The 18,784-nt window shown below is 45.8% G+C and overlaps 1 protein-coding gene across 2 annotated transcripts in view; it reads left to right on the top strand.

The window, feature by feature from the left end:
* The window catches only part of Slc24a3 (solute carrier family 24 member 3), a 478,272-nt gene that overhangs the window by 46,057 nt on the left and 413,431 nt on the right, over positions 1–18,784 (top strand). Inside the window, exon 1 of one of the 2 annotated variants that reach the window (XM_087911152.1) lies at positions 18,623–18,759. The exons of the other annotated variant lie outside the window; for it this stretch is intronic. The gene's annotated coding sequence lies outside the window, so the exon portion shown is untranslated. Of the gene's footprint in view, positions 1–18,622; positions 18,760–18,784 lie in introns of those variants that run through there. 2 annotated transcript variants of the gene reach the window in all.

Raw genomic sequence — 18,784 nt, 5'->3', positions numbered from 1 at the left:
ATTTTTCAATAACTCTTGTCTGGAGTTCCTATAATACATTTCTCTGGATCCTCCAGTATGGGGATGGGTTAGCGTCTATCTAAAGGAGATGTGTGCACAGCTTGTTCTACACCTCAAAGCCATAGACAGAACTGTCACTTGTTTCTTCAGTGTCCTGGGAGGAGCAGCGTGTGCTTAGATTTCTATCATTATGCAATAGGTACTTTGCCTTTTGGAGTCAGGCGAGGTCAGTCATGCGGCAACATGTGGAGCAATTCCTGGATGTTTAGTCTTCCCACAGGATTAGGCAATGGCCCTGTTCCTCATGTGTCCCCCAGGGCTGCAGCTGGAACGGTGCCATTTATAGAAGGTATTGACCATTGTCCCAGATGGCCTATGGACTCATCTGCCTGTTCCTGTAGGTGGAGGAGGGGCTGTAACTAAGCTCCATGTCTCCTGGGGACTTGTTGACATACCCCAAGGTGTGGCCCGTGTCCTGCCAGTTTCAATGCGTGACCCTCAAACATTGAGGGTAAATGTCATTCCTATCACTTGGTTATGGAAACCAGCCATTTCCAGGACCTCTCCAGCTCAACGAAGAAGAGACATGCAAGAAAGTATTCAGGATCTGAGGACAGGTTATGTGTGGTACATGTAAGCAATTTGCCAGGTGTCACCCTGACACAGCTGGCTTCTACCCCGAGCTTTCTCGGCAGTCAGGTCATAATCTTCTGGGTTTTCAGTATCCTTTCCTATAGTCTGACGTTCACTGCTCTGATTGTTTCATTAATGTTAATTCAAACTCATCAGCATCTCTGCCTATAGGAATCAGGTGTACACCGGCCATGACCTTCTGAGGTCATGGCGTAGGTTTGAGCACTGTGGCTGTGTGTGAACTCACGTATGCCTTGCCCCTCCTTCAGTTGCTCCGTCTGGCAGGAAGAGAGCTGAGAGAAAGTGATGGAATGACTCTACTATCCCAAGCTTCTAGAGGAGATGGAAAAAACCAAGCATGCGCATGGGAGAGGAAAGCAGGATCTTCAAAGAGTGGAGGGCTTGAGTGTTAAGGGAAGGCCTCGTAGGTGAGGGACATCTCAACACTCTGCTCCTGATATGGTGCTTGTGGGGCTTAAATAAGAGAGAAAGGAGACCTGATCAGCTGGAACTCGCCCATGGCCAGCTGCAGTGTGTGTGTTCTGTGTCCATGTCCCATGGTCTTGTGAGTAGTAAGGGCGAGGGAGTGGTTGGGACTCTGAGAGCATAGAACTTCTCTCGTCCGATACATGGTCCACGTTCTCCTCCATCCCAGAGTGGCAGGAGTTTTTGGTTCTCAAGGTGAAATTGCTTTTTGTATAAACTTGGGGACTTTTTTACACTATATGAACAAACTGAGCATGTGCCTGCCTGTATCTAGCCTGACTTTGAGTAGCTTCCAGCCAGGTCTTTCCTAGTGGGGACATGTTCTCCAAGCACCCCACAGTCTGTCCATAAATAATGTGTCTGCTTCTGTCTGGTCACACAGATGTTCATGAATGGATAGATCCCAAGAACCTCTTTTATTCTTAATCCTTTTCTTTCTTATATTGGTGAATGAACCCAGAACCTCATGTTTGTTCAACAAACACCCTACCACTGAAATTTTATTTTGAAACTGGGTCTCACCAAGTTACTCAGGTTGGCCTTGAACTCACTCTATAAGCCCAGAAAGTCCTGAATTTTGCTGTCTTGTTGTCTCACCCTCCCAAGCAGCTGTAGCTACAGACCTTCACGATTGATCTGGCCCTCTCTTATTCTTCCCTGAGTTGAGACTGGAGCAGAGGGACCTCACCTTTGGTGGGAAAACTACTTGCCAGGCTGTACCAGAGGAGAATTTCTGAGAAATCATTTCAGGCACCATGAATTTGGGGCATGGTTTGGGGATTAGGTCAGTGCATCTAAGCATGGTGGACTCTTGTTATTCCTCAGAGACAGACTCGGCAGCTCCTTCCAGTTCGATAAAACCGGAGCCCCATGTCTCATGCAAGTGGCAACAAGTGATAATAATTCATACACAAAAGGAAGGAATTCTTTTGTCTTTCTGTTTTACGCCTTGTAGGCAGGGTGGCCGCAAATGTTGTTTGAAGCTAGAAGGCTCAGGAGGACACGTGTATGCAGTGGAAACTCTTTGGGTTCTGTTGAGGAGAGGCAAGCTTCTTAGGTGAGGTCCGGCTGCCGGTGTAGTCCAGTCTTTGCAAAAGTAGCCTCATGGTCGGAAACTTGAATTCTGAAGGTAAATGCTTGGGATCAAATGTGGGCTGTGCCACGTAACAGCTTTGTGGCTTCCAGGAGATTATTTAACCTCTCTGTGCTGGTTTTTCCTCTTTAAATGCAGATCATGAAAATAATAGCAATAATAATAATAATGATTACAGTCCCCACCCAGGTTGCGATGAGTCACATACTGTAGCTGATCTACCCTAAGCAGAACACTCGGAAGGCCCATCTGGTACGTCATTCCTGCCATATACGTGTCAGTTTGCTGCTAAGTATTCTGTATGCTGAGGAAAGGGTTGATCTGCCCTTCCTAAAAATAGGAAATGCCTTCGATCCACGGAGTGGGGATTCACGGGGCATTATTACTTCTAAGGGATGGTAGTCCAATGGTGATTACCCAGCAAGTCTCCCATTCCTAGGTGTATTTATGTTTTGTTTCCATAACTACTTTCTAAAGCAGGGGACATGAACATTGTCCTTCTTCCTAAGGATTTCAGTTCTGCTGTTTCTGCGTGGTGACTGGTCAGCTCAACTTCTGCTGCCCATCAATAGTAGACACTACTGGAATTCAGCTGTTTGAAGTATGGAGAGGTCCTCCCTCCTTCTTCCCTCCCTCTCTTTCTTCCCCGCCTCTTCCCTTTCTCTTTGGCTCTTTATATGCAGCTCTCTTTAGGGTGATGATGGCTGGTTCCCACCTTGTCTCAGGGTCTGAGCCTTGGATGAAAACAGAATGACAGCCATGGTGTAGAATGCCGTTCAGGGAGCGTAATGGACCTTTGGATGGATTTTCATCTTTGTCTTCTCTATGTGCCCCCTAATGTAGATGAGGATGAAGCATGTTGCGTAGGATGGGCCCATGAACATGCGGGTTTAAAGTCAATTGTAGCCACTGGCAGGCATGTGACCTTGGATAAGTAACTGTCTTTGCAGGACTTTTATTTAGTGTGATAGAGAGAGACTGACTGTGTGCACTCAGTCCAGAAGGCATGACCATCGTCAGCATGGATTACATGGCCTTCAGCTGGTCCACAGGAGGTTTGCTTTTGTAAGTTTCCCTCAGAACAAGAATGTAAAATAGCTTATTAGTGACTTTTTATCCATTAATGGATTAAGCACATAAAAGGAGTGTTAAGTTGATGTATGTAGCAACATGGGCAAACATTGAACATGCCATGTTAAGTTAAATCAGTCATTCACCAGAGACCAGGCTGTAAGCATAGGCCATGCCCAGTGGAGGTACATCTGTGAGCTCAAGAGCCAGATTATTGGTCGCCCAGGGGTGCACACGTACGTATCAAAGAGGGATTGATTCTAGGTGCTTTTTGGCCATGATGAAAATATTCTTAAATTAGATGTTAGTAAAGCAACCTTACCCAGCTCTGGAAATACTTTTAAACAGGCTTAATTGTGTACTTTCACATGGGTGAATTTCATATCATAAGTTAATATTTACATAATAAATCATATATAAGTAAAGCTGATAAAATGATTTTTGTAATTACAACACACTGAAATGGCAGTGTTTGGGGTATGTCAGGCTAAATGAACATGTCTTAGAATTAATTTCACCTGTTTGGTATTCCCTTTTAATATTTCTCCAGGAGGCTCTGGAATTGCTTACATTATAATTTTTTTGGACTTACCATACGCTCCTTAAGGACCATCTAAGCTCCAGAATTCTATCCCTCCACCAAATCTGTCCTCAGGTTTGAACTTCGGGGTGACTCATCTGGCATAATGGTTAAAACTCAATTTTGGGGAAAAGTCACTTGGCTCTTTTTTTAAAAAAAAAAAACCATCATTTGCAGAAATATATTTTTAAAGAGAAATCCTGGAAGGAGTAAGCCTTGGAACTGGTCTTTTATTTTCTTCTGTTCTGTGAGCCATTCAAACAGATGCCTATAACCATGGATAGGACTGTTTTAAAAAATTCATAGTCTGAGCTGAACAAAGGTTTCCTTAATTGATCCTCCCCTGAGCTGCAGGCTGAGAGAAATAGGCAATTGATTCCTGGGTGGCCAATGGGCTCCGTGGGTGCCTGGATTCCTCTGTGCTGCCTGCTTTTTCTGGAGACAATAGGAATATCTTGTTTTCCTCTGAAAGGTCAAACCTTGACCCCCAAGTACACCGGCAAAGAGGGCTGAAAATGACCTCACTTTTTGTGTGAATCCTCCTGTAAGATTTATTTTTCTAAATGTTTCTTCTGCCAGATGCCTTTGCTTGGCACTGTGGAAACATTTCGAAGTCTGTGTTACATCCCTTTGCAGACTATCAGTCTGTGTAAACAAGCAACACACCCATATCACTCCTAGAAACATACCTAGATTCCCTTTCTCCCGGTGTGACAGAATACCTGGAGAAAAATCAGCATAGGGAAGAAGACATTTAAATGGACTCCTGGCTTGAGGGTGTAGTCTATTGTGGAAGGGAAATCACAGCAACTGATCCTTCGTAGTCAGTGCAGGACCCCATTCCATGGATGGTGCTGCCCACCTGTGGCTTCCTACGTCAACTGCCCAATCTATATTTCTTCGTAGATGTGCACAGAGGCTTGTCTCCTGGGTGAGACTGGACAATACTGACCACCAACTCAGAGTTCTGGATGAGGTTCTTATTTCTGCCCTGAAAGTATGTTCCCTCAGCCTTCCACCTGTACTTTAAAGGACGATCAGTCTGACGCTGGTCCAGGAATCCTCTATTCTGCCATACTATATTCTCATTGGGAAGTTCCCTGTCTGTCGTGTTATCTGTGTCTGCACCTAGTTTCCCTGAGACCACACTAGTACCAGTGTTCACAGCCTTGGGGACCCACACTTCCAGGAGCTGGCATGCAGCTTTTCTCCAGCTAGTTGCTTCATCTCCCATGAGTTCTTCCTGCCCACGGAAAGGCCATGGAACAAGACAAATAGCAAAGTCTTTGGTAGTCCTGTATGTCTTTTCTTTAGATAGCAGGACATAGAGGTTCAGCCAGAGAAGCAGGGATGAGGAGGGAGCTATGAATGAGCTTTGACTTACTGTCATTCTCCCAGTAGGCACAAGCTTCCAGGGATCTCCAGAGAAAATCAAGCAGGCCTGGAGGCTACACAGCCATGATCAAGCACATGGTCAGGGCAGAGCAGGAAGGCTTGTGGAATACGATGCCGATTGCATGAAAGCCCATCTGGTACTTGCGATAAATCACTAGTAGAATAATCCAGCTCACCAGAAGACTTCCATTTTAATGTGAATGCAGGGATAGACACTCCCCCTCCACCTGCCGCCAATCACAAGCAAATGAACTGGGTAGTTTTCCTGGGCACAGTGATATCCCGAGGAAGTATTGAAAACAGAGCTGCACAGAGAGAATTTGCCCCCTGGATGGGATCATTTGATGGCTCTGTCCAGAGAGTACTCTTGTCTGTGTGGCTTTGCTCTTGAGGTGAAGCCCTCCAATATCTCCAACGGGAAAATGGGACAAGCTCCTCTGGAAGAGGGCTGAAGTCAAGGTACATCTTGAGATGCTGGAGGAATGGGAATGTCCTGGGAGAAAGGATTCAAGTAGGCATGGTTCTGGAGCAAGATGTTCCCTACTGCCTGATGCCTGTTTATCCACCAGGATGTCTGTTTATTTGGGAATGGTTGTGTTCAGGGTGCTTGGCTACAGTGAGTACCAGCACGTTGTAACTACAAGACCCTGAAGCAGAGTAAACATTATCTCAGAATCTCTTCTGTGGATGTCAGCGCACCGTCGTGTTTAAGGATCACACAGGTGATGCCATACTGACCACATAGCCAGGCATGGCCATACCTAGAAGGGCTCATTATGTACACTGAACTTGGCCATGATCCTTGCTGTACTTCTAGATACTACAAAAGGGGGATTATCAATATTAATGTACTAATTAATCCTTAGTAACATTGTCCCCAGTATTTTATATGAAACTGTTCAATCATTCAGAGACATTTGAAAATATTATAGAGTGTCATTCAGATGCCCGCCAATTAAATTCTACCATCCACATTTGCTGTGCCTCTAGCTTTGCTGTTTTTTTCTTCACCATTATAGAATCTATTTCTGAATCCCCTATCATATCTGAACAAACAAATAACAACAACAACAACATCAACAAAACAGGGTAGTCCAGGCCCTCCTTGAATCCTCTCAGATAGAAGCATTGTTAGTAAGGTGGGTCGGACAGAGCTCAAACATCTGGATAAGGGACTAAAATGCCTATAAAATAACCTTGAGTTAGAGATAAAAGGTGGGGGATCCCGGCCACCCTCCTCTGCTCAAAACACCATGAATTTGTGGTGATCATCTTAAATCTGCCAGGACCATTATCAGGCTGATATTAGACTCAGTGTAACTGGCAGTCTTCCTAAGGCAGGAATACAACATATAGTTTATGACCTTTGACAAGTTGTTAGACTCAATTCTAAGATAGTTCTTTTCCATTTCAGGCAGAGCAATAACACTTCATGATGTCACTGTCATATTAAGCGAACTGTTGAAATGAAATGGGAATGCCAATCCTTAACTATGCCTGGCATGATGTGGTCATAGCTAGAATGATGGGTGTTAATTGGGCAAGAGTGCACATGTGTTTGCCTGGTGTCCTGCACATCTCCTCAGACAGGAGACATCCCTGAAGTTCTGTCTGTGTTGTGTTTAGAAGAAACAGTAGAAAGAGCGGTGCTGATTGTACAGCAAAGCAGACCAGGCCTAAGTGCAAAGAACCAGTGATTAAAACAAAACCCTCTCAGTTCACAACCTGCGCATCCTCTGCAAAGAGCTGGCCTGATTGCCTCAGAGGAAGATAGCGTGCTGGCTTACTCCTCCCCGTCAAATAGTTAGGAGAGCCCCGTCCTCTCTGAACTTTCGGAGAAGCCTGTGAGACACCATTACTGGTGGTGTGATTTGCTGTCTGTGCCCTCTTTCCTCCCAAAGGAAACTCCTCTGACAGGGGAGGTGCACTCCTCTGACTCAGTGAGTCCCTGTCTGTCATGCCTGTCATCAGTGCCAAGAGGTCAACCAGGACATAGATCAGAGTAGCCTTGGGAGTAGGGCGCAGCAAAGAATGACTTTCTATAGCACCTCAGATGCCCCCAGCCCCTCATGTGGCTTCAGGCTGTCACAGATAACAGATGGTAGCATTCACAACACCGTCATGGCTTCAGCGAGCGTCTCTGAGGCAAATGTTGCTCTCAGAGAGCATCCCTTTCCCATCTCCTTCCCCTCTTCTGCTGTGATGGTGTGGCACTGCCTGCCAGGCTGCCTTGATGGACAGGGTGCTCTCCCTCACCCAACAACGGGCATGGTTTGACCCTAATGTGGGCTCTGAAAAGGAGGAGAGGGACTCCAGTGAGCATTCACTGCTTTTTGTGAAAACTCTTCTTGTCTGGGGAGGCAGACCTGTGGGACAGTTCACGCATGGAGGGCCAGCTTCTCAGAAGCTCCCGTGGCAGTAAGGTCACAGAGGACAGAAATACACAGTTCCAGCTAGAAAACAGTGTGCTGGTTCATGGCGATGCTGTGCCAGAGAAGAAGGCATGACACTTCATATTGTCAAAAATAAAACAACTGAAATGCTTTGTTTGCCTGGTGTTGGCATCACAGATGTTTTTAGTAGAGCATGGGAGCATTAAGGCTCGAATAGTGAACAGATCCATGGGCATGTCAAGAAGCCAGATTCATTCTCTCTCTCCTTTGCCTTGTGTTTGCTTCATCTCAAAACCAGCTTATCCATAGTGGCAAAATGACCACAATGGGTCCAGACCTCTCCTCTTCACATAGAAGGAAAGCAATGTATGACGCCAACAATTCTATCTGACGAGCAAGAACCTTCTTTCCTACAAGTTATCAGGAGACTTCCTTTTATGTCTCACTGGAGTTTTTTCTTGCTCCCAGGCCAGAGACAGGGCACATGCAAACTCTCCTACTCAAACAATAGTGACCCACACATGAAGTGAAGACAAGCCCTCTCAGTAACCTCCTGCTGGTACAACAGGGGTGGGTAGAAATGATCTTGAGAAAGATACAGTGTTCATGTTATCTGCCATGGAGGTTGCCAGGTACCAAGCCCACTCTGTGCCTAACATCTGTGCTGTAAACCACCCACTCACCTTTCTGTCATGGAGAGATGATAATTCTGGAAGAGACAACATGCTCCATTCATTGCCAGAAGCCCCTGTGTTACCACCCCTTTATAGTGTGTCCTCTGTTTGTGTGTGTCCATGTGTCCCTGTGTCTGTCCGTCTCTCATCTACTCTAACTTTATGGCTATGGGAGCTGTGATGGACAGGCTGTCTCAGGGCATTCGGAAGGGACTAGCCCAGCGTAACTTTGGGAAACAGAATGTGAGCTGGAAAGCTGGAAACAGGCAGCCTGCAAGCAACAATCTGCACAGAGTGGGACCAGGAGCTAACGGCTAGGTGCATGCGGCAGAAACCCAATACTAAGTATTGAGTTTCATTTCCAATGAGTGTTTTCCAAGGGGAAGTCATTGGAAGCCTGCCCCAGAGACTTGTCAGGACCCTGGGAAACAAGCAATAGAAGTGCAGGGGTAGAAATATAGTCCTCTGAAAGTCAGTATGGGGGAGATATTGCCCCTGGCTGAACTGTGTGATCCAGTCAATCCTGCCAGCAGTTCAGACAGTATATGGTGGTGGGTAGCACCCCACTTTCTCCAGCCTGCCACTGTCAGGCTCAGTAGTGTCCTTTTTCCCCAGCTTGCCTTTCCTCTTGATGGACCTGAGATTCAGGCTGAGGCAGGAGGACCTGGAGCTGATCTTGTTTTTCCATTAGCCCCGAGTGACCTCCTGTTGCTGGCTTCAGTTTCCAGCTTGGATAGGTGTGTGTGTGTGTGTGTGTGTGTGTGTGTGTGTGTGTGTGTGTGTGTGTGTGTGTGTAACCCAAAGAACAGGGAATAGTGAGAGCATAGTGACTTTGTGTTTAAACAGAAAGTGTTCCACCGCCCCACGCCCACCATTCTGGCCTCTCTGTGAGATGTCAAAGGGGGTTATTTCCCTCCTGGAGTCAAGTTCCATGGTTAAGAGGAGAGAAAGAAGAAAACATTATTAGAATGTCCACTGTGGCTCTGCACCAACTGTATCTTCCCACTTGCTCCAAGAAACTTTGCATGAAAGACAAGGCCAAGGTTACCTCTGGTCGATGACATCATTTGGATTCCCTCTAGACACCCTGTCTGCTCTCCTTGGGTTCCGGTCACAGCCGCAGTGGGCAGGTCAGTAGGAATTCAGACTCCCATCGAAATGACAGGGAATGCCTTCTTTCATTCTGAAACCCTTTCTCAATGGGCAGGAACTGGCTTGACCCCCTCAAAATACAGGCCGGAGTTCACAGAGTTCATGCTTTTAGGGGTAACGCTACACTGGTGGGATTCTAGAAACAGCATTCACCCTTTAGATGGACAGTTTGGGAAGACTTTCCGGATACATCACTGAGTGTCCAGGAGACTTGAGCCTCTTTAGGAGTAAGGGCCCCCATGATACATCATGGTATATTTTCCTCTTGCCTTGCTTTCCAGTCTTTCTCGACCTCCTCCCTCTCCCCCTCAGAACAAACTACTTACATCCAGGTCTTTGTCTTCTCAAATTTGGTTTTTGGGGACCCCAAACCGGGACACTTCTCAGTGTTGCCAGCAGTGCGTGGCCATCTAAAGCATTCCTGCACTGCCACAGTGGTATTTGAGGCTTTTCAGCATTTGACTGTGCTGGCCTTTGGCTGCCGGCTGCCCAGGCTGGCTGAGTATTTGGGGAGCTGTGCTGAGATGAACTCGGTCCACCCTCAGCTCCGCCTGTGGCTGATCTCTTTATGCCCTGTAGTCATCCTAGTCCACAGTAGCCCGCCAATCTCTTGCAGATGTGTTCCTTTGTTTCATAGATGGCACTTGACAGGCTCACTACTCATGACAGGATCAGGGACATTTGTTCAAAAAAAAAATGCTAGTTTAGTTTTTTAGATTCCATCAGATTTTACATGAGATGGGACTTTTAAAAAAATGAATCATGGATCAGATGGGAGCCTTTCCATCGCTCTTACAGAAAAACCAACCTAGACTGGCTCAGGCTGCAGACAGAAATCATTGCGACATGTGACTAAAAGCTCCTTGTCATCTTGGGTTCATTCATCTGTCAAAGCCAACGTATGATGTCGTCTTGGCCTTGACTGCCTACTTCTTGACCTGGTCCGTGGTCGTCTTTGTGCGCCTGGTGTGTTCTTGCACTCAAAGCCTCTGGGATTTTCTAGCTCCAGGTTCATGTTCACTGGGAAAGAATGGGTAAAGATCTCTCTTGGAAACTGGACTGGCTCAATTATAACCATCTGTCGGAACCAATCGTTGTGGCCCATGAGATGATGGCCTTTTATTGGTCCATTTGTCAGTTTTCCAGTACTGTAACAAAACAGCTGAGGTGACTGACTTGTAGAGAGGAAAGCTTTGTTGTGCCGCCTAAGGTTGCAGCTTTTCTGTGATCAGTTGCCTAGTTGCTTGGCATCTGTGGTGCGGTAATGTATCCTGGGGTGATACAAACGGGACAGCAAAGTTGCTCATGGTGACTGAAAACTGGAAGAGAGAGAGAACAGGGAGCAGCATCCCAGGTCTCCTTTGAAGCATGCATCCAGTCTCCTGAACCACCCCGCCCCCCCCCCCCCCCCGCTAGGCCTCACCTCCCCAAATATCCACACTAGGCTCTAGAAGGATCTCCAAACTGTTGCAGCTGCTCATGCGTTCCGTGCAGGCAGCATGGGTGGATGGAGCTTCCTGTCAGAATCGGTAGACCGGGTGTGGTGAAGGGTCGCTTCCAGAATGGAAATCTTAGATTGATTCAAATTAAGGGAGAAGAGATGTGAAAGGGGTGGGCTGAGTATAAACATCAAATTTCCAGTGTGGTTAACATTGTGTGCTTTGCAGTAGACATTTGCTGAACCATTCTGTGCAAGACCTTCCTAAGGACCAATGAGAAAAGGATGACCTTGTCAGGAAGCCCGTGACCTAAGTGAGGTGATGGGATTATACATGGCGGGCACTCGGGACATCATCCAGAGGTGCATTTATTACTCTCTGTGAGGCTGTGAACTGCTTTTCCTCACTATCAATGTTGTCTCCTTTTGTCCCTGGTCCCTGTCATCCCCCACCACCCCCAGGGAGAGTCCTGATGCTTCCTATCTTTGAAGAGCCTTGTCCTCAGGACCACAGAGGAATAATTGCCTTTCATTTCTCCTCCCTCAGAGAGAGTCTCTCCTGATGATTTTGTCATCAGTGTGCATTAAGAAGAGCCCAGGATGAGGGGACGTCTTCGTCCCTGCCCCCTTCTGCAGCAGTGGGGTGATGCAGCAAGAAAAGAGATGCAGGCAGTGTGGTTCTTGTACCAGGAATAAACTGGAGTGTTTATTCGAGCACAGATGATGGAAAAGGCTGCGCTTTTGAGGAGCCAAGTGATGTAGTGTGGTCAGATTCTACTCAATTGAAAGCAAAATGTGAGTTTTAAGAGAAACGAAGGAACATATTAGTCAGAACTGCAGGGGTCAGATGTGTTCCCTGTGTGGAAAATACAGTCATGGGCACACCAGCAGTGTGCGGCTCAGCTGGGATGGATGGAGTCATTTGAAGCCTGAATCTGAAAGTTCTTCTGTACAATGTGAATTCGTGTGTCTTTAATACTTTATTAGGTGTGAAAATGATGCATTTTACAGGGGTCTTGTACCAAATTTTGTACTTTTATTTTATATTTTAAAGAAGGAAACTTATATAGCTTTAGGCCCTATAAAATCGAGAAACATAAATTTAAGAGGTAAAAGTAAAAGTTAAAAAATGATTTTAAAGTTGCTTTTATTTTTTCGTAAACAAGACATTTAGATTTTAATGAATACCATAACATGATTGAACATTGTTTTATTGAGTAGACATGACTCAATACACTTAATCATTTTTGAACATGTGGCTTTCCAGAAATATGTGTTTGACGGTCTGACTACTTTGTATTTCATTTAGACTTGAAGCTTAATGGCTAAGGTAATTTGGCAAGGCACATGTGTCTAAGTGGTAGAAACACACTGTAAGTGAGATCTTCTAAGTTATGGCACTGATTTTTCAGCCATAGCCAGTTATGCAAAGAATCCTCATCCTGGCTCAGCTGATTAATCATGTTGTTCTTCAGGCAGTACATTTACACATTTTTGGTACATGTGTTCAAAACTTCTTTTCTGGAATGCTTTTAAGGAGATCACACGCTCTACCTAGTTTATGGTGGGCAGGACAATCCAACTTTTTAAGAGTCCACTGATCTTTATCTTCCCCTAAGGGGACACAAAACTTCTTGATATTTGTTTTTCAAATTTGTTTTTCCATAGAGCAAGTCACTTTAGGAAAGCAACAACATTCTCACTAGCTATTCAAATGTCATTTTGAAAAATGCATGTTTATTTGTGGGTGTCTATGTGCATCTCTGGGAATATCAGCGAGGAGCCTATTTACGTGGTAATCATGTTCTTCCCAGATAGTGTTAACATATTTATAGTAGTTGTCATTTTATAATAGAGAAATATTTTAAAGTAATTTTTGCATGCCCTTACTGTAAATGGGAACTCAGGAATGGATTTTGAATGACACTTAGGGAATGCCTGTGGAGGTCAGAGGACAGCTCCCAGGAGTTAGTTCCCTCCTTCCACCAGGTAGGTTCCAGGACTCTAACTGAAGTCGTCAGCCTTGGTGGCATGCACTCTCAGCCACTCAGCCACCTCACTGGCCCAAAGTCACCAGTTAAAAAAATATTTTCTAAAGAATAGTTATACATCTATGAGGTAAAAACAAACATTTGAGATCATATCCCCATTTCATCTCAAAATAGTTTACAGAATTTACTAACTGAAGTAATAATTTGTGGTTTTATTGAATAGGATTTATTCAAAGAGTGCCATACTATAATTCTACGAAAGCAGGGGAGCTATGGGCGGCACCATGCCTGTCTTGTGTTCTTCCTTTAGGAGCACCCCTGCCTTTTGGTTATAGTAATTATTAATATTGGACATGTGCGCTCAGTGTGGTGTTGCCCACTCATATGTTAAATATTAAATCAATATGTTTTTCTGATTTTACATTGACATGCAATGAATACATGCCATTTCTAGTCATTCCTTCTCTCCGGAAAGTGATGTGACCCCTCCACAAAGCTCTGGAGGCCAGGAATCCTATTAGCCATCAGATAACCCTGTCCTAGATAAAAGATGAACTTAAAAGGAGCATTAGAGGTCAAATAGCTCGTGCCTTTCAGTGCTCAGATCAGTAACAGAGATGGACTGAGTCTCCTTCTACAGACAAAGTGATTGGCAGATCTGTGGTTAGAATCCCAGGTCACTATATGCCCAAGAGGTCAAGGTCCTATTACCAGGTCCCTTCCTCAGGGACCTCATCTGATTGCTTGATCGGCTAGATTTTCCTGAGGTTTAAATCAGATTTGGGAATGATTCTGTGCTACAGTGGAAAGTGTCTATGTAAGAGGGCTTTGGGCTGGTTTTCAGTATTGAAAATTCTGTTCTCTTCTGCTATTAAAATTGTCTTTCTTTTACCCATGAAAATAAGAAAGGGAAAGAAAAACAAAATTGAGCAAAGTCCATCTCCTTTGTCTCATTGTAATACTAGATCAGCTTTAACTAAAGGCCAGTACCTCACCCTATGCCTCTTTTGCCCCTGAAGTCTGCCAGTAGAATAGGGATTCTACCTTGATTCGTGGTCTTGAAATGAAACATTTGGCTTAAGGGATGCAACCAACTTTTGTTCGACACCCATCACATGTGGTTTTTAAACCTATGCTTAAACTAATTAAGAGAAAATAGAAGCTTCATTTCCTAGTTAGGTAACTTTATTTAAGTAAATAATAGCTACTTTTGCCTTCTACAATATAGAGAATTATTTTGGATTTTAGGAACATTGAAAGACATGAGTATTCATGAACCCATTGGAAATTTCTTGGTAGGTTAGATTTTGAGTCAGACGGGCAAATAAGAGAATTTAGGGAAGTAGTATTTTAGGTATCTCAACCTCTATCTGCAATATAGTTTCTACTTCAATGTGAGGTCCACATTCCATTCAGTGAATTATGAGTATACCTGATATCATCTCCCCTCTCCTTCCTTCCCATTTCCTTTTGCATATTGTGAGTCAGTAATTATATTAAGAGGTTCTTTAAAATCCCTAAGCACCATAAGGATGGCATATAATTCTGCCTTCTGGGAAGTAGAAACTTACATACACCATAAACCGTCAGGAAGGGAGCCTAGTCGCTGGAGCAGGAGCCGGTAGCAGGAGCCGGGACCAAGCGCCGGAACCAAGAGGGCCTGATCCGGGATCTGTGTCTCTCTTTAAAAGAGAAATATACCACGCCCCAGTGGGCTGGTATTTCAGCGGCTATTTGCTGACGGAGCGGAAGGCGCTCCCGCCGCACTGTGGGCTCGTGCTTCAGCAACTATTGGCTGAGGCAGCGGAAGATACTCCCGCAGCACCATTTCCCCCTTGTTTCCATCTTTAGAGACTGTCCTTTCTATAAGTCTGATTGCACTGTTGCTAGCACAAGCTGAGCTGGGTTTGCAGCCCTTGGGTGAATGGATGGAGTGCTGGCTGACCTAACAGCTTCCGCTGTCTGAGGAACCCACAGTTCATTTCTCTTCCTCTCTCCACGCAAAGAGGGTGCTTGGGTTTGATTTTAGTATTTGATCCTGAGTTCTATACAATAATTGATAGACCTAGTAGGCTCTTGCTCATGGAGGGGACTAACTGTAGGTCTTTAGGGTTGCCTCATGAAGAGAAGAATGCCCCCCAAACTTTCCTCCTGCAATATGTAACCCACACCAAGTAGAACCACAGCTCTTTCCTTTTCAGTCTAGCCATTTCACTTCCAAAGACCCACATTCCCATTGGGACTGCTCAGCCCATCTTCCAAACTGGGAATCTCTGGGAAAGGATTGCTTGGAGTTCCTGCAGAACTCACTTCCCAGACATGTGCAGTTTCCTTTCTGAATTGCATCTTGGGGAAAACTAGTATACAGTTACTCAGACCCTTTCCTGAACACACGTGTACATCATTTAAGATGTGTGAAACTCTTGTCTTGGAGTGGCATTTGGACAAGCAGCACTGGTCTTCCTGGAAAATAATTTAAAAGACAGAATTTCAAAATTCACCTTGTATCTACCATAATCATATTAAAATTAAAGAAGTGTCCTATATATAACAGAATACTATGAATTACGCAGCTTAAACAATAAAAAAAAATTCTTCCTCAGAGTTCCTTAGACTTCAATTCTGAGATCAGGTATCAGGTCAGGGTCAGGTGAGGGCTTTCTTCTGGTTTGCAGGCTACTGTCTTCTTGCATCCTTATCTTTTGGAAAAAAGAGCTAGAAGACTCTCTAGGGTCCCTTTGTAAGGACATTAATACTATTCCTGTGATTCAGTGATGACATCCCAGCCTCATAAACTAATAACCTCCTAAAAATCCTGTGTCCTAATGTTGTCACACTGAATATATTGCAAGAAGACACAGTATGTGTGTTGGGGAGGGTGTCCTTTTATGTGAGGCCAGTCAGGAGACATATCATGAAGAGCCTGACCTTCTAGCTCTGCAGACAATGGAATCTAGAAAAAAAAACCACATCAGTAGGCAGCAGGTGGCAAAGGAGCTTCTCCAGTCAGGTGAATTGATGAGCACAGAGAGACTAGGACAACATGAGGTATTTGGTGCTAAGCCTGGATCCTTGACATGCCAGTGGACCATCAAGAAGAAATGGGGCATGAGTAGGATGCCGTGGATCATCAGAACATTCACATTTGCTGCGTTTGTAGTTGAGTGTACGCCATGAAGAGAGAAAGCTGTCTACACTCCCCATCCCTGTGTCATTGTCAAAGTTACGCGGCCTTGACCTTCCCCAAATCTCCAGCAGCACTTTGGGTCTTTTCTCATGCCTTTGCTCTCAAGCTTGGGAAGTCCTTTCTTCCTTGCAAGGAACTCATTCAACTTGCTCCTTCCCAGGCCGGATTCTTCAAGGTTGGTGAATTGGATGTGGATGTGTAACGTGGGACAATGGAGTGGTGGGCGTCAGGTTGGACTAGAAACTAAAATGATTCTGGTGGGCAGCAGGTACAAACATGGGCCTTCCCTTGCATTGGCTGTGGTGAGTTGCATCTCGTCTTGATAGGCACAGTCTCTATAGATGTATGACATGACTGTATATCACCCATCTCGCAGCCTGCTTAGGTCTTCATCCTCCCTGCCTCCACCAAGGCTCGAGTCTATTGTGCTCTTTGTCTCCATACCAGCAGCAGTGCCAGGTTCTGAATGCCCCTCGAACCTTCGCCTCTGGTGCCGAGAGGATGGCCTCTCAAAGTCTGGACGGAGTACCCGTAACTGGTATGGCCAGGGAACTTCATGTGAATTAGATACACAATTCAATGTCTAGCCCCAGGAGGATATGAAAATAGAATCTCTGACTTCCCTAGGGTTGGGGTTCTTCTCTTAAATACATCTGGGTCTCCCTGGAACTCTTTCTGGAAGCTTCCACATAGTTGAGGGAAACCAGTGCATAGCCCACTTAGCCTCAGCCTCTCCCTCCCTGGTGGATTTGGAGGGTTCCCATTATTGAGTTATGGCTTCACCACACATTTCCTTCCCGAGGGCCAGGAAACAATACAGAGGGATGTTCTTGTTTCAAACTCAGAAGGATTTTGTATTCGAGGTGGGGTAGATGCAGAAAAAAGTGGAAAGGGAATGACACAGTGAGGGGGAGGGCAAGGAAGTGAGAAGGGGAGACAAGTGGCCCCAATGAATATGTATAAAAGCCCCATATGGAGACCTGCTGCTTTGTAAGCTGGTTTATGAAATAAGAATAAAGTGTTTTAAAAAATTCACTGGAAAAAAAAATCCTCACGTCTAAACCCCTTTCACTTATAGAAGATAAAAATGGCCCGGCTACCCTCTTGGGATATAAGGGATGGGCCAGAAAAGGGGCCATGTGGAGAGTGGTGTTGATCGCTGGAGCCTGCAGAAGGCGGTCTGCAGGCTGCTGGCTTGTGCAAACTCGACCTCCAACCTTGGGGTGAAGACCTGGAGTGGATAGAGCGGCGGCAGCTGTGTAAACCGCGTGGTGGGTATTTATAGCCTCGGTGAGGCTTGCAGGGCCAGCCTGGCGTCTGCCAGTGGCCATCACCATCAGCTTGAACCTTGTGCCCTGAGACTGAGTTTTCTGCTCCTCCCTTTTCGAACGATGCAGGAGATTCCATAACTTAGTTCGTGCACCTGCAATGGGGGGGGGGGGGGCTGTTGCCATGGTGTTCCGGATCCTTGGGAATGGAGGCTCTCCACTCTCATTTTCAAAAGCAGGACAGCATTCCGGTTTTCTAGAGGGTCGAGTTGTATGTACTCTCAGAGAGGGACTGTTGTTCCTGTGAGGCCACTCCCCTGCCTCCCCTAGCACTCCAGGACAAGGTGGGAAAATGAACGCCAAGACTATGGACTCAGATATGGACTTGGGTTCCAGTTTGGCTGGTCAACGTCTGAAGCGAAAGGGTAACAGGATGTGGTGATGTGGCATAGCAAGGGGACTTGGTACATCGCAGAGGGGCATGCAAGATGCATTTTGCATTTTTCTGTTTTCCATTTTTATTAACATATATTAGTTGCACAAAATGTTACATTGTGACATTTTCATGCATGTATGCATGCATTGTGTGTGTGTGTATGTATGTGTGTGTGCACATTTATTTCCCGACCATTCTTACTTACCCCTCCCTCTCCTGCCGCTCTACTTTCACCAATGATGCCATCCTCAACCTGTCTAGGCCTCTGAGGAGTTAATCCTTTGGCAGAGAACTAGCAGTAACCCCCACCTTCTCTTCTGAGCCCAAGACCAGTGTCTGAGAAAGGTTAGAAGGCCTGAGAGTCAGGCTAGCAGACTAGAGATGGTGTATTAGGAGTCAGGGCTGTGAGCTGAGGATCTGGGTCATGGATCAGGCTCCCAAGAAGATCCATCGTTGGTATCTGAAATTCCTGCCTTCTGTGTGCTTTGGTCATGGGAAGGAGAATGGGAGAGAACCCGAGAACGAAGGGAAGGGGGAGGAGAGAGTGCAAAGGGTGAGCACACAGCTCTGTAACGGAAACTTGGCACCCAGCCTCCACTCTCTTTGCTTCCTCAGTGCGAGCAGCTCGGATCTCAGACTGAGAACTGAGTTTCCTCCTTCGACTGCAGCAGCCCACAGCATCTCTGTGGCCCCCTCTTGTCACTTCTTCTGAGAGACCACAGCCCTACAAGCTTCCTCTGCGGGTGACATGTGACATGGGGGCCTGCTGCTTTTCCCCTGCGCACCCCCTGCCTCCTCCCCTTCCCCTGACTAATTAGGCCAACATGCAACTTCCAGGGCCTGGCAGATGAGAAGCCAAGAATGCTGTGGACTGGGGCCAAGTGTTTTTGTTGACATTGCTCGAGTGTAGCTTTGCGGAGCAGCCTCTTGGCTGTAGGAGAGAAGTCCAAGGAGCCAGGGAGGTGAGTTAGGAGGGAGAAATGAAAG

This window comes from Myodes glareolus, chromosome 10 (genome assembly GCF_982192425.1).
Source record: "Myodes glareolus chromosome 10, mMyoGla1.1, whole genome shotgun sequence".
Classification (NCBI taxonomy): domain Eukaryota; kingdom Metazoa; phylum Chordata; class Mammalia; order Rodentia; family Cricetidae; genus Myodes; species Myodes glareolus.
This window is presented reverse-complemented; position numbering and strand designations above follow the sequence as displayed.